Below are 12,785 nucleotides of genomic sequence, written 5' to 3' on the forward strand. Positions count from 1 at the left end.
GCTATGTCATCCACTCTAGGAGCCAAGACACCCAGGTCTTCACTAGGATGCCTTCGCACGTCTCTTGGTTTGGAACGGGCAGACCAGACAATAGCCAAACTGAACCCGACCTTTTAAGCTGCGTCAACGTTCCATCACTCTAAAGCTCCCACTCGGGTCATAAGCTCACGTTACCGAGCTCAGCCGGCAAGCAGGGATTAGGGTTAGGTATATACTGCTCAAATATTATTCCTTTCTTTTCGATGTGGGATTTTCCACTCTTACGTGTTCATCAAGGAAACTTGAATGAGCAAATCTTGGCATAAAAAGTAACAGATCGAGGAAGGAGAGGATTTCCACTTTCGATGGAGAATTTTGCACCAGGTAAACAAGAAGAGACAGTACATCATGAAATCACTACCTAAGTCAAGGCATAGTTTTTTTTTTTTTTTTTTCTCTTTTCAACGTTGGACAAGTAGAAGGAGTGAAAGGGCTGCCCAAGGTTGAAATATAATTGATTAATGAATCAATGGCAACAAGCTAAAATCATGAACCTTGATGGCCGTAGAACCATTGCTTTAAAAACAACTCAAAATAGCTCTTGCGCTTTAATGTGTAATAACAAACAAAAGCACAAATCCTGTAAGCACATATCCTAACTTCAAACGCAAGAGAGAGGCTCATGTCTTTATCAGAAGTAACATGCACAGGCCAATCTTTTTTTTTAAAAAAAAGGAGGAAAAACACAGATGAAGATAAGAAATCGATCATTTTATTGTTCAAAAAAGGATAAAAATACAGAAGCTTATCTGTTTGTTGATGAAATAGCTCGTATTGTCAAAGCTTGAATGAGTTGTTGATAAATTAAGATCATAGTATTTTATAATAGTAATATGAGAGAATTGGTGTCACAACATGATACTCTTATGCCAGCATGGACACAAAGATACTACTCTTCCTTCGAGGGAAGCAAATTTATTAATTTGCTTCTCTTTCTGGTTCCTAGCAACAATCACTCAGAAGTTGTTTTTCTTTGATTTAGCAAAGAGCTTTGGATGAACGTTTTGCCTCACTATCTCCCCCGTCAATATACATTGGAGGCTTCGAGCCCTAGAATGGAATCAAATGGAGATAATCAACTCAAAGAAGCCTTTCTAGCCATTGCTAAGATGGTTTTATCCATTCTAGCACAGAGAGGTAACGATTGATCAAGCCAAGGTCGACTGCCTACAATAGTTTTTGGAGTGCATAATCTCCCCAGGGTCCTAAAGTTGAATGCTTAAAATGTATGAGAGTCTTTACAGTAGCTTTATCAGTCATTTCAGAACCGCAAGAGAATTCATGGTGAAGATGATGAGGACTTGCGAGGCTATCTAAGAATCCCTACAATCCTAGAAGCAATTTTGGGAAACTGAGTATGCCTCTACTCGATAGGGAAATAACACCTTCAAGGATCCCACAGCAGATCTCCAAAACCAATGTAGCTTGTCTGGGGAAAAAGCTAGCAAGAGCTAAAGAGAAGCTTGCTGCAACTAAAGGCTGATGTAGTCCTTGAAGAGGCCAAGGCTTGAAGTCATGCATAAAAAGGCCTCACTCTTCAAGAATTAATAAACACGGCTTTCGCTATAATTAGATAGTATAGGTCAGCAAGGAAGAAAACGTTCATGGATCTCCAAACAATTACTTGTACTTGGGAGAGGCTTAGAGCTTGGAAAGAGGAGATTTTACCTCAGATTTCTCATTTTTGTTTGGACAATTTTCTCCTTTTTTTTTGTTATTATAAACAATTTATATTTTTTTTTTATGCAATTACATGTAATATTAATTAGTCGAGGTATGTAAAAGTTACCCGAATATTTATATTAATAAAAAATAAAAAAATTATGTACCATATTGATTTTCTTTTATCTTTTGTATCTAATATTATACATTATTTGTGTTTAAAAAACCGTTTTCCATTTAACTATTTAATTATCTATGCTTAACAAATAACTCAAAACTGTTATTTAGAATTAATAATATAAAACTTAAGTTTTATAGCATGTCTAACCAGGCAACTAAAAAAATAAGCAAAAGGTAAAGGTTATATTTTTAGCTTTTGTATTTGTTTCTATGCACTCCAATCGGTCAGCTAAATGGATAGTTAAAATAGCTATTGAACATAGGAGGTGTCATTTCTATATTTCTCTGTAGCAAAAAGGTAAAAGTAAATAATAGTATTGGTTACTGTTTTTTTCAGTTGGTTTATATTTGTTGGCCAGCGTCTTTATTTTGTATCTGTTGGCTAAAATTTATTTTTTTCTTTTAAAAGTAGAACGAACAGAAGGAAAAAAATAACGTTTAATTTTTTCTTTTAAAAGCAGAACAGAAGGAAGAAAACTTACCTGTAAATTTCAAAACCTTGAATTTTGCCTCACCTTTCTCTCTAATTTAAAAAAACAAGAATCAATTGTCCCTCGGTTAATTAATAACATCGATTGTGTTAATTAGCTTAAATCGAAATGTATGTTTACTTAAAGATTTTTTCTATTTTTTCTTTTGCATCTCTTGATTCTTACCTTTTGTTGTTAATTTGCTATTTGTGATGATTTTTATTTCTTTGTTATTTTATGTTTTTGATATGGGTTAAGGAAGACAATTTTTATTTATATTGTTATCTTTGATCAAAGTGAAAGGAAGTAATGATGGTAACTGATATTTAATGATGGTAACTGATATTGATAAAAACATGGAGTGACATATCTTAAATTTATTTTTGATTGTCTATTTTAATTTGAGGTCAATTATATTTTATCTTATTGAAAATGCAACTAAACTAGTATATCAATCCTCTTTTAGTTCATAAAAATGGTCAAATTGTAATGGTTGTATGATTAGATTAATGTTAGAACAAGTAGAAGGCAATTCTTATTATTAATTCACATGTATGGAAACTATAAAATTGCTAGACATTGAATGTGAGCTTCCTTTACATCCTTTTATAAGGTTTTAACTTCAGTTTTTTTTATAATGTAGATGGATTCAAATTTTCCAAGCTCTTTTACCAACTTTCTTATGAGCGAGTCAGAAGATATTCTCTCTCAACCAAGTGATTCTAATCAATTAATTAATGACTTAACATACTCAAATTTAAATGTCCATACAATAAAAAAATCACAAAGAAGTAAAAACTTCTCACTAGATGAAGATGTTAAATACAAGCAAGGATCCAATTATAGGAGTTGAACAACAAACAATTATGGGCTCGAGTACATGCTTACTTTGTAGAGAATGGAGGAAACTTGAATAATCGTTCCTAAATAAGCATCTCAAGTAGATGGCAAGAAATAAATAGAGAAGTCAGTAAATTTGTTGGATTTGTACTCAAATTAAAAATCGTCAGCAAAGTGGAATGACCGAAGAATCAATGGTAATTTTAATATTCATTTCCATGTTAAATTATTTAACACATATTTTAACATTACTGAATTTCTTTAATTTTTTACCAGATTAATGATGCTCGGCAAATGTATGCTTATTGCATTGGCAAATGATTTCAACTAGAACATTGTTGTGTTATCTTAAGAAAAGAACTCAAATGACAATTTGAGCGTGCAAGTCAACATCAAAGGTCAAACAAGAAACAAAAAAGTCATGTCAATGCAAGTCTGGCTTCATCAACTCCATCTACCCTTGATTTTGTTAGTTTAGGAGAAGATAGTGAACCATTGATTTATCAAGATAGACCAATCGATCAGAAGGCTGTAAAGAAACGACTTAAACGTAGACAAGGAAAAGATAATGTTGGGGAGGTAACTGTAACAAATCTCTTACAACAATTCAGGGATATTCTAGTTGAAATTGAGGATCAGAATAAACAAGACAAGAAAAATATGTTAGAGCAACAAGCTATAATGATTCAACAAAGTCAAGAGAAACAAGAATTGGATAGGATTGAGAAAGAAGAACAAATTATGAAAATGAATATTTCTAATTTGGATCCAATTTCTACAGCGTATTTTCAAAATAGAAAGTTAGAAATTATGCAAAAGAGGGGTTTTAATTTTTAATTAACTTGATTGATTTATTGTAATGTAATGTATTTTTAATTAAATATGTAGAAAATTCTTGATTATTTTAAATATATTGATATAAAATTAATATCAATTCATAATACTTTTTTGAAGTTCCTTTAACACTTAACAATAATAAGTAGGATTAATTAACTTAAAAGATAACAACCATAATGAAAAAAAACTTAAAAAACTTAAAAATTATGATAACATAAGAAGTTCAAATCTAATGATTCTACTCGTTGTCATATTGTTCCCACAAATGTTCAATCAAATCTTTTTGTAGTTGAGAGCTAGTTCCTCTATCCCTGATTCGATTATGAGTTTGAAGAAAATCATGTAGTTCTGGTATTTCACCATGTGACACTGATATAAAGGAATTGACTTCACGTTCATGGTCAAATCCAAGGTTCATTGCTCATTCATCCTCAATAATCATATTATGCATTATTATGCAAGCTTTCATAATATTTGCAAGCGTTTCTTTATCCCAGTATCGAATAGATCCACGTACAATTGCAAAATGAGATTGGAGCACCCCAAATGTCTGCTCCACATCCTTTCTTGCAAACTCTTACTTACTTGCAAAATATTTTCTCTTTGCTCCTAATGGTCTTGGGATTGTCTTAATAAAGGTTGACCAATTAGGATAAATCCCATATGCTAAATAATATCCCATTGTATATTCATGCCCATTAATTGTATAATTGACAGGAGCAGTACGACCTTCAGCAAGTGCAACGAAGATAGGTGACCGATCAAGAACATTAATATCATTTAATGATCCATGCATTCCAAAAAAAGCATGTCATATCCAAAGATCTTGTGAAGTCACTGCCTCTAGAATTATAGTTGGTTCATGACAATGACCGATATGCATCCCATGCCATGCAATTGGGCATTTCTCCAATTTCCAATGCATACAGTCAATGCTCCCTAACATCCTTGGAAATTCACGTTGCTCTCCAATTGATAACAATCGACAAATATCAGCCTCGTTTGGTGCCCTTAGATACCAATCACCAAAAACTTTTACGATTGCTTTGACAAAAGCTCTAAGACTTTCTATTACAGTGGTTTCCCCAATTTGAAGATATTCATCAGTAAGATCTGCAGGAATAACATATGCAAGTATCCTGTAAGCTGCAGTTACCTTTTGAAGGCAAGTAAACCAAGAACATCAAAAGCATCCGTCCTTTGTTTGAAATGTGGATTGTGAGCTTCCATTGCATTTACGATCTGAAGAAAAAGGTGACGACTCATCTTAAATCTTCTTCGAAATTGACTTTTAGTGAATTTAGGATTTTCAACAAAATAATCATTATATAGCCTTAACTCACCTTCCTTTCTGTTACGATTGACAATATTGTGACCAAGAATAGAGCCAAGATACTTTGTTCTCCGCCCTTGATTATTCGATTTCTCTTCAGCAACCACTACGGTAGCAACTTGAAAGGCGAACATGGGAGTGTCATCATCAAAATCAAAAGCATCATAAAAATTAGAATGATTCATGATGAATTTTAATGAAATATAATAAAGATTGGAGAGAAGAAAATGATGAGAAAAAATGTTTAGGTATATGAGAATATTTATAGATGGATTATTTTTTCAAATTTTAAAATCTTAGAATGTTGGCGGTTATTTTTTAAAAATTTAAAATTTTAAAATTTTAAAATTTAAAATGTTGGCAGTCATTTTTTCAAAGTTTGAATTTTTTTAAAAAAATTTATCAAAATTTAAAATATTGGTGGTGTTTTTTCAAAGTTTGAATTTGAATTTACTTTTAAAAAATTAAAATTTTAACAGTAACATATAAAACTGAAAATTAAAAATATTTATATAAATAAATTTTAAATTTAACTTAAAATTATATCTTTTAACTTTCATATTACTTCATTAATTTTATATTTACTTTTATAAATTACTCATATTAATTATATAATTAATAACATCATAATTATATTATATAAAAAATATCTAAATTAGTTATATAATTATATTAAAATTAATTTAATATAAAATATATTAAAATATAATTGGCTCTTCTAAATAGTTTTTTACTATTGGAATGCACATAAACAAAAAAGTTATATTTGTACTATTCAAACAACCATTTTATCAATTTGATTCTTTAATATAGCATTTCTCATTGGAGATGCTCTTATAACATGAATATCCAAGGTGTTAGACTTAAAATATAAACAGTTTAAATCCCATACTTCTTTAACTATCGACCATTAATTAATAAAAAATACAATTCTAAGAATTTTGACAATAACATATGAACCTTCCCAATTTAAAGACCACTTACTAAATTTTAAATTTTTATGGCCAATCGGTAATATGATCTTCCACACCATATTACCTTTAGAGAAGCTTTTTAATCCAACATGTTTGTTGTATGTCTTTTAAACCACAAAATACAATATATAATAGTGTGAGAGGAACATGGAAGACATTTCAGCTATGGGAGAATCACTAGCCTCTTTTTGAAAAGCTGATGAAAGACTTCTTTTCTTCATATCAGAAGAATTGCCTTCCTTCATATCCAGTGCAACTTTTCCATAACTAAGTTTAACCTTAGTAAACATACTCAATGATTCAATGAAGGAGAAAGAAATGAGAGATCAACTCAACATTTTTATGCTTATATGGTATAATATAAGCACAAGCATTTTCGAAACTCATTTTTGGGTTATTCCTTCAAAATTTACTTTTTTTTTCTTGTAAAAAAACAAAAACAATAATAATAAGAAAACTAGCAATTTGGCAAAAGCTAGCTAAGAAAGGTTCCAGATATATACAGAAGAATTAAGCTAGAGTTTTGGACAAAATTTAGAGTCTAATCATACCTTATTATACCCAAGACTAGAAAGATAATGCAAATTCAAGGTCAAATAAAATAATTTTTGGATGGATCTAAATAAAAATTAAGTCTAGGGATATAATTAGATTTTTAATAGGCTAATTTTATTTAATCACGAGCCAAATTAAAAGTTTAATTATGTTTAAGAATTCATTTGGGTCAAATTAAAGGATTAATTAAGTGTAAGGACTTAATTATACTTTAAATCAGTCAAATTAATTTTATTAGGGACTTAATTGGTGAAAATTAAGTCTGAGAGCCCAATTTGAGCTTCTCTCTACACGACAAAAATGAACTGCACAACCTTCTCTCTACACGAAAGAAAAGTTGGCCGCAATAATGTGTTTAATGAAAAAAAAAACAGAAAAACACACATGCATAACAAAGAATGATATAAAAGGCAAACAATTCACAATGGAATCCATAAACTATACATAATATACAATAAATAAAGAGAGTACAAGGATCTTCAATTGAAAGCTAATGCCGAAAGGTCAAATAAAGCAACACAGACTTGCAACAACAAACACAAAGAGGCAAGCTTTTACAGTAGAACCAACAACAATCCCTATGAAGCAACCCAGTTAGAAAGAACTGTTAGAAAAACAAAAATGCCAGAAAAACCTACGGCAATAGAATGTAAATAGAGGAAAAAAAGTTAAGTTCGCAGAGCACCCTCTCTAAAAAAAGACAGCAATCCATAATTTCTTAACAAAACCATCCTCCAATCACACTTCCAATATGGACTGCATAATGTACGCATTAGAATGGGTAGAAGAAAATAACATGTAAGACAAAAGAAAGTAAGAACCCTGATAAAACAAAAACCTACCGACAACAACACAAAAGACAGTAGACTCTTCTAACAAGAGCAAGAGCAGTATCTATGAACAAACTAAAGAAAAAAACTGTCAGAAAGTCTCTGCAGACCAACAGCCACGACAATAGAACAGAAGCCAAAGGGAAAAAGAAAACACTGTTTATTTAAGAATCATCAAAATCGAAGAATGAGGCACAGAGCCGATTAAAAGAACACCATCTCATTCTAAAAAGCAAAGTCTAAATCCCAAATAAACAAGAAAGAAAAGAAAAGATTTCATACCAACAATGGTAGCAAGATAAAGAACTAAACAAAGTGAAAAACATGTAAGCATCTTAGAGCCTTTATGGAGACAGGATGAATCAAGGTCAGAAAAAAGGGGATGTATGCAGCACACAAACCCAAAAATATGGAAGGGGAACATGATCTTCAAGGAGAGAGTTGACATGCAAGAATGACTACAGAAGATAATTTAAGGAAAATGATTTTGAGTTACAAACCTGGTTTCAATCCAACATAAACTGTATAATACTCAACCACAGAACCCCTTGCACACAACAAATTCCTGCTCTAATCAGACTAGCAATCAGGTCCCAGCAGAAAGATGACCCTTCCAAAACAGAAGAAAACGGGTGGAGACCTCAGGATGAGAAACGCATTAAATGTAGATGTCTAATTGGCGCTCCCATTTGGCATGAAAATGACACTGAGTAGGCTAAAAAATGCACTGAATAGGTCGTATAAAATCCTCAGCACGCGGACCTTGACTGACAGGACTCAAAGCAGATCATCCCCCCTCAACCTAAATCATTGGCAATTCCATTGGACCAACATTGCAGAGCCAACCCAGGATGACGAAGGGGCAGCTTCAGCGCCAACACTGTAGAGCCAAGCAAGAGTCAGAATCAAACCATAAAAAAGCATGAATCAAAATACATGACGCGAGGGAAACAATCGATGTACCAGTTATACACGCAGGATGTCACTGGAAAAAGCATAGGCTCAACAATCAAACATGATCACGACCATCAACATCCCCAAGGCATATAAAGTTAGGATTGCAGCGCTCACAATTTGCAGTGCCAAACTAAAGCCAGAACCAATGGTCACAGAGCTGCCATCTCTTTCCCAAAGCCAGCATGAAGCAGCTCACCAGAAATTCCAAAGAAATTGAAAAAAATTGGCAAAAACCAAAATCGAAATACCAAACATAAATTTTGTTCAGAATCGATTATGCTTTTAGTGGGTTCGGTTGAACAAGATTTAAACTTTAATGTTGGAAACTAAAAAAAACCCGAATACCTACCCCTACAAATCAAGATGTTCCGAGTAAAATAAAGAAAAAGTCATTAAACTACCCCCCGTCACCATTTTCATCATCAATATCACAACTTTTTCCACATATTACCATCATTCAAAACCATCAACAAAAAATAATTTATTTTAGTATATCTAAATAATTGTTTTCGACAGAGAAATCTCAAAACAAACAGGCTGAGAATATTATTTTTTTTGGGTTTTTAATGATATTTAGAAGCTCAAATCAAGTTCCCGAAAATAGCATTTGTATTTAAGAATAGCCAATGACCCTTCCGGTGAGGGAAAGTTGTAAACCGCTTCGAATTCCACGTTTAACTATGGTAAAAGAATGCCACAGTATTTTATTACAGTATCTATTTTAATTTCTATGTACAGGGAGTTCAGAAAAAGTATTCAGCATTGATGCCTAACTCGATGCTGCGATACCAATCACGATGCACTAATTATACAGACGTGCGTGTGTGAAGGAAAGCAACACGAGGGTTGCTGTGCACTACAAAATTTAATAAAAGAAAGAGAAATTTGATTTTTCCTATCCCTTCAAGCGCTGACGAACAAAAAGACCACAGGAGGAAACAATTTCAGAGAGTGAGAGACGTCTCCTGCAGAACTGTTGACATTAATTAATCCCTGCAGAACTGTTGCGTTGATTTTTCTGAGGCATCATCCATCTTAAGTAGATTGAAAATCAAGCCGCTTGAATAAGAGATCCAGGGCTGGCTGGGCCTTCAGTTTGTTTCACCCAAGTGCTGTGTTTCTGTCGTCTTTGAGCTGAAAGTCCCAAAAGCGATCGACTTGCTGCTGCTTTGCTTTGTGGCGGCCATGCCTCCGTATTCATCCTGCTTTGACAGCGAGCCAAGCATATAATGACTTTGATTGTTGGGTAGCATAAGAGGAATCAATCACGTATAGCATGGTCATGCCAGCACAGAAGCATGGAGATGCACCGTCCAAGGATGTAAAAACGGGTCTTTTGCTGCTTTGCCATGGACAAGCACCTTCTCCGAAAACCATTCTTTCCGTGACCCTTTCTTCTGTTGGATCGGGATGGTAGGTGAAGGTAGTTAGAGAAGGACATGGTCACAGTGATTGATGGAAAACCGAGAAACTGTTGTCTATGGAGATAACTTAGCAATGTGTATTTGGAGATGACAAGGAATTGAGAGAAAAGGAACGCTATGGTTGGTGGTTATATAGAAGAAGAGAGACGGACACAACTGTGGTGGATTGGACGCTGCCCCACTCTGTTCTTTCATGGAAGGAAAGCGTCGGTATTCCTCTCTTAAATTGACACTACTACCCCTGTAAGAATCCTAGTTTTTTTATTATTATTATAAAATGTTTTACTGAAGTAAATTTCTATTGTATTCATGTATAAATTTATAGAAATGGTTTAATGATGTTGAATATAAATTTCTATATTCATGCAGAATTTTTGTAACGAAGTAAATTATCTTAGAAGATATATTATCAATATTTTTTTAATAAAAACTCAAAGAAATAAAAACACCATAATTAAAACATTTTTTTACTGGTTTAGTTGTGTTTCCATATTGATTTATGCCAATTTAAATTAGAAATATCGAACCATTCTGTTTTAACCTCCTTTTCATTTTTAGGCTATAAGTTTATTTAGTTTGCTTTTTAATTTTTATCAAGCAACTTGTGTGAGACACAAATAGTATAATCTATTTATTTTTAATATATATTTAGATGATTTATTTGATGGTAAATGTTCTACATGAATAAAAAAATATATCTCATATAACCATTTAGTAGGTGATCCAATGATAATAGCTTGAGACTAAAGGGTTTGTTTCTTTTATGGTCTCAGATTCGAGCCCTGTGGTTGCTAATATGATAGCCATTGGAGGTTTATATAGTCGTTAACTTCAGGGTCCGTGGAATTAATTGAGGTACGCATAAACTGACCTAAATAACCACGTTAATAAAAAAATCTCATCAATAAAAAGTATTTAATAATGTCACCATTGCATGGAAAAATTACAAAAAAATTAAGAAATTTGCTTTTATTTAATTTGGAAATCTTTGGAAAAAAGTTTCACCAGAAGTATTGGAATTAATACATTAAAAGTCTTTTGTAATCTCCCTGTTGATAAAAATAAATTTATTTTCACTTTTCTTGTAATTATTCTAAGCTAAAGAAAAAAGAAAAAAATTAAAAAGATATTTAGGCGGTATAACTATACTTTTTACAAAAATTAAAAAGTATTTTTAAAAAAATTAATACCAAATATTATTGATAGTTATACTAGAGTGTGTGTGTGTATATATATATATATATAAAGTTAAAATATGTTTGGAAGTGTGATTACGGTTGTTTTTTAAAATGTTTTTTACTCGAAAATATATTAAAATAATATTTTTTTATTTTTTAAAAATAATTTTTTATATTAATGTATCAAAATAATTTGAAAATATTAAAAAACTATTAAATTAAAAAAATATAAATTTTTTTTGAAACAAACTTGCAATTGAGTGAAGCTAACGACCAAAAATTGCAGTAAAGAAAGAGGAAGAAAAGACAGCACACAAATCATGAACTTGTATTTTCAACATAATTACTTTTCCTGGCAGGGGCTTTCTTGTAATTACAGAAAAGAAATTCACACGCTGGTCAAAGGAGAGTGGATGCTAATTCAAACACTGAAAAGGACCTGAGCTCAGAGAAGCCGTGTAGGGGGCTGTGTACAGCCCCCCCTGCGGCTTTTTTGTCCTTATTTAGCCCACGTTTTCCTTTTAAAATCCAGACTTTCTGCTATAAATGTTTCAAGGCAAACTTGTACCCGGTTTATATAATCATGTTTTATAAAATATATTTTTTATTTTTTAAAATTTATTTTTATATAAAAAACCCTTCATTTTCTGTTTTAATTTGTTTTTTATTTTTAAAATAAAAAACCTATTTGGCTGGACATTTTTTATCTCGTTTTTATCTTTAAAAAACACACTTAGTGTTAATTTAATACTTAAATTATTAGAATTCTAATTTGATTATTTATATATATAATGTCAAAAGTTTATAGGATACGATAATAATATATAAAACTAATTTAAGTATAAATAATATATCCCTAACTCAATTATTAGTTTGGTCTAAAGAGCATTCCAAATTCTGCACTTGTCAGTGCCTAACCTAATTCTTAAATTATAGCATAATAATATATAAAACTAATTTTGATAACTCAGTTTTTTATTTTGAAGAGTTTCGAGAACGTGTCAGTTTTATTTTGTCGAAAACGACGACGGAGACAAACAAGTTTTCGTATATTTATTTATATCTATTTTTAAAATAAAAGTTTTTTTTATAGCTAAAGCAGCCACAGAGGCGAAAGCACAGGCAATTTTAAAGGCCAAAAGTGACCTTCGATACCGAGAGAGAGAGAGAGCACAAAGCGGCAGGCCGGCGAGCATGACATCATAGCATAGATACCTCGAATCGTGACAGATTGGGATTTACCGGCCGACCTCTGCCATATTATTGACATATAAAACATACCTCCGTTTAGAATAAATTATCATTTCCTTACTCTTATTCTTATCCCCCACCGATAAATAAAACCATTTTCACACGCTTACACCACAGCAGAGTGTGTCAGCTCGGGACCCACCTTATCCTGAATGGCTTTGACAATTCTCACAGCTAGAGCTGTGAGCTTGAAAAGGTATATATATTTCAATGATGATAAAGGACGAAAAAAATAATAAAGGAAAAAACCTTTTG

The 12,785-nt window shown here is 32.0% G+C and overlaps 2 long non-coding RNA genes across 2 annotated transcripts; both read right to left on the reverse strand.

The window, feature by feature from the left end:
* Positions 1 to 4,456: 4,456 nt before the first annotated feature.
* Positions 4,457 to 5,567, reverse strand: LOC133673890 (uncharacterized). Its single transcript, XR_009835091.1, has 2 exons — positions 5,372 to 5,567; positions 4,457 to 5,270 (listed from the first exon to the last, which is right to left on the reverse strand). It is a non-coding gene; the product is annotated as an uncharacterized LOC133673890 (long non-coding RNA).
* Positions 5,568 to 7,275: 1,708 nt separating this feature from the next.
* LOC133674252 (uncharacterized) lies at positions 7,276 to 10,327 on the reverse strand. Its single transcript, XR_009835174.1, has 2 exons — positions 8,684 to 10,327; positions 7,276 to 8,600 (listed from the first exon to the last, which is right to left on the reverse strand). It is a non-coding gene; the product is annotated as an uncharacterized LOC133674252 (long non-coding RNA).
* Between the last annotated feature and the right edge of the window lie 2,458 nt (positions 10,328 to 12,785).

This window comes from Populus nigra, chromosome 15 (genome assembly GCF_951802175.1).
Source record: "Populus nigra chromosome 15, ddPopNigr1.1, whole genome shotgun sequence".
Taxonomy (NCBI): Eukaryota; Viridiplantae; Streptophyta; class Magnoliopsida; order Malpighiales; family Salicaceae; genus Populus; species Populus nigra.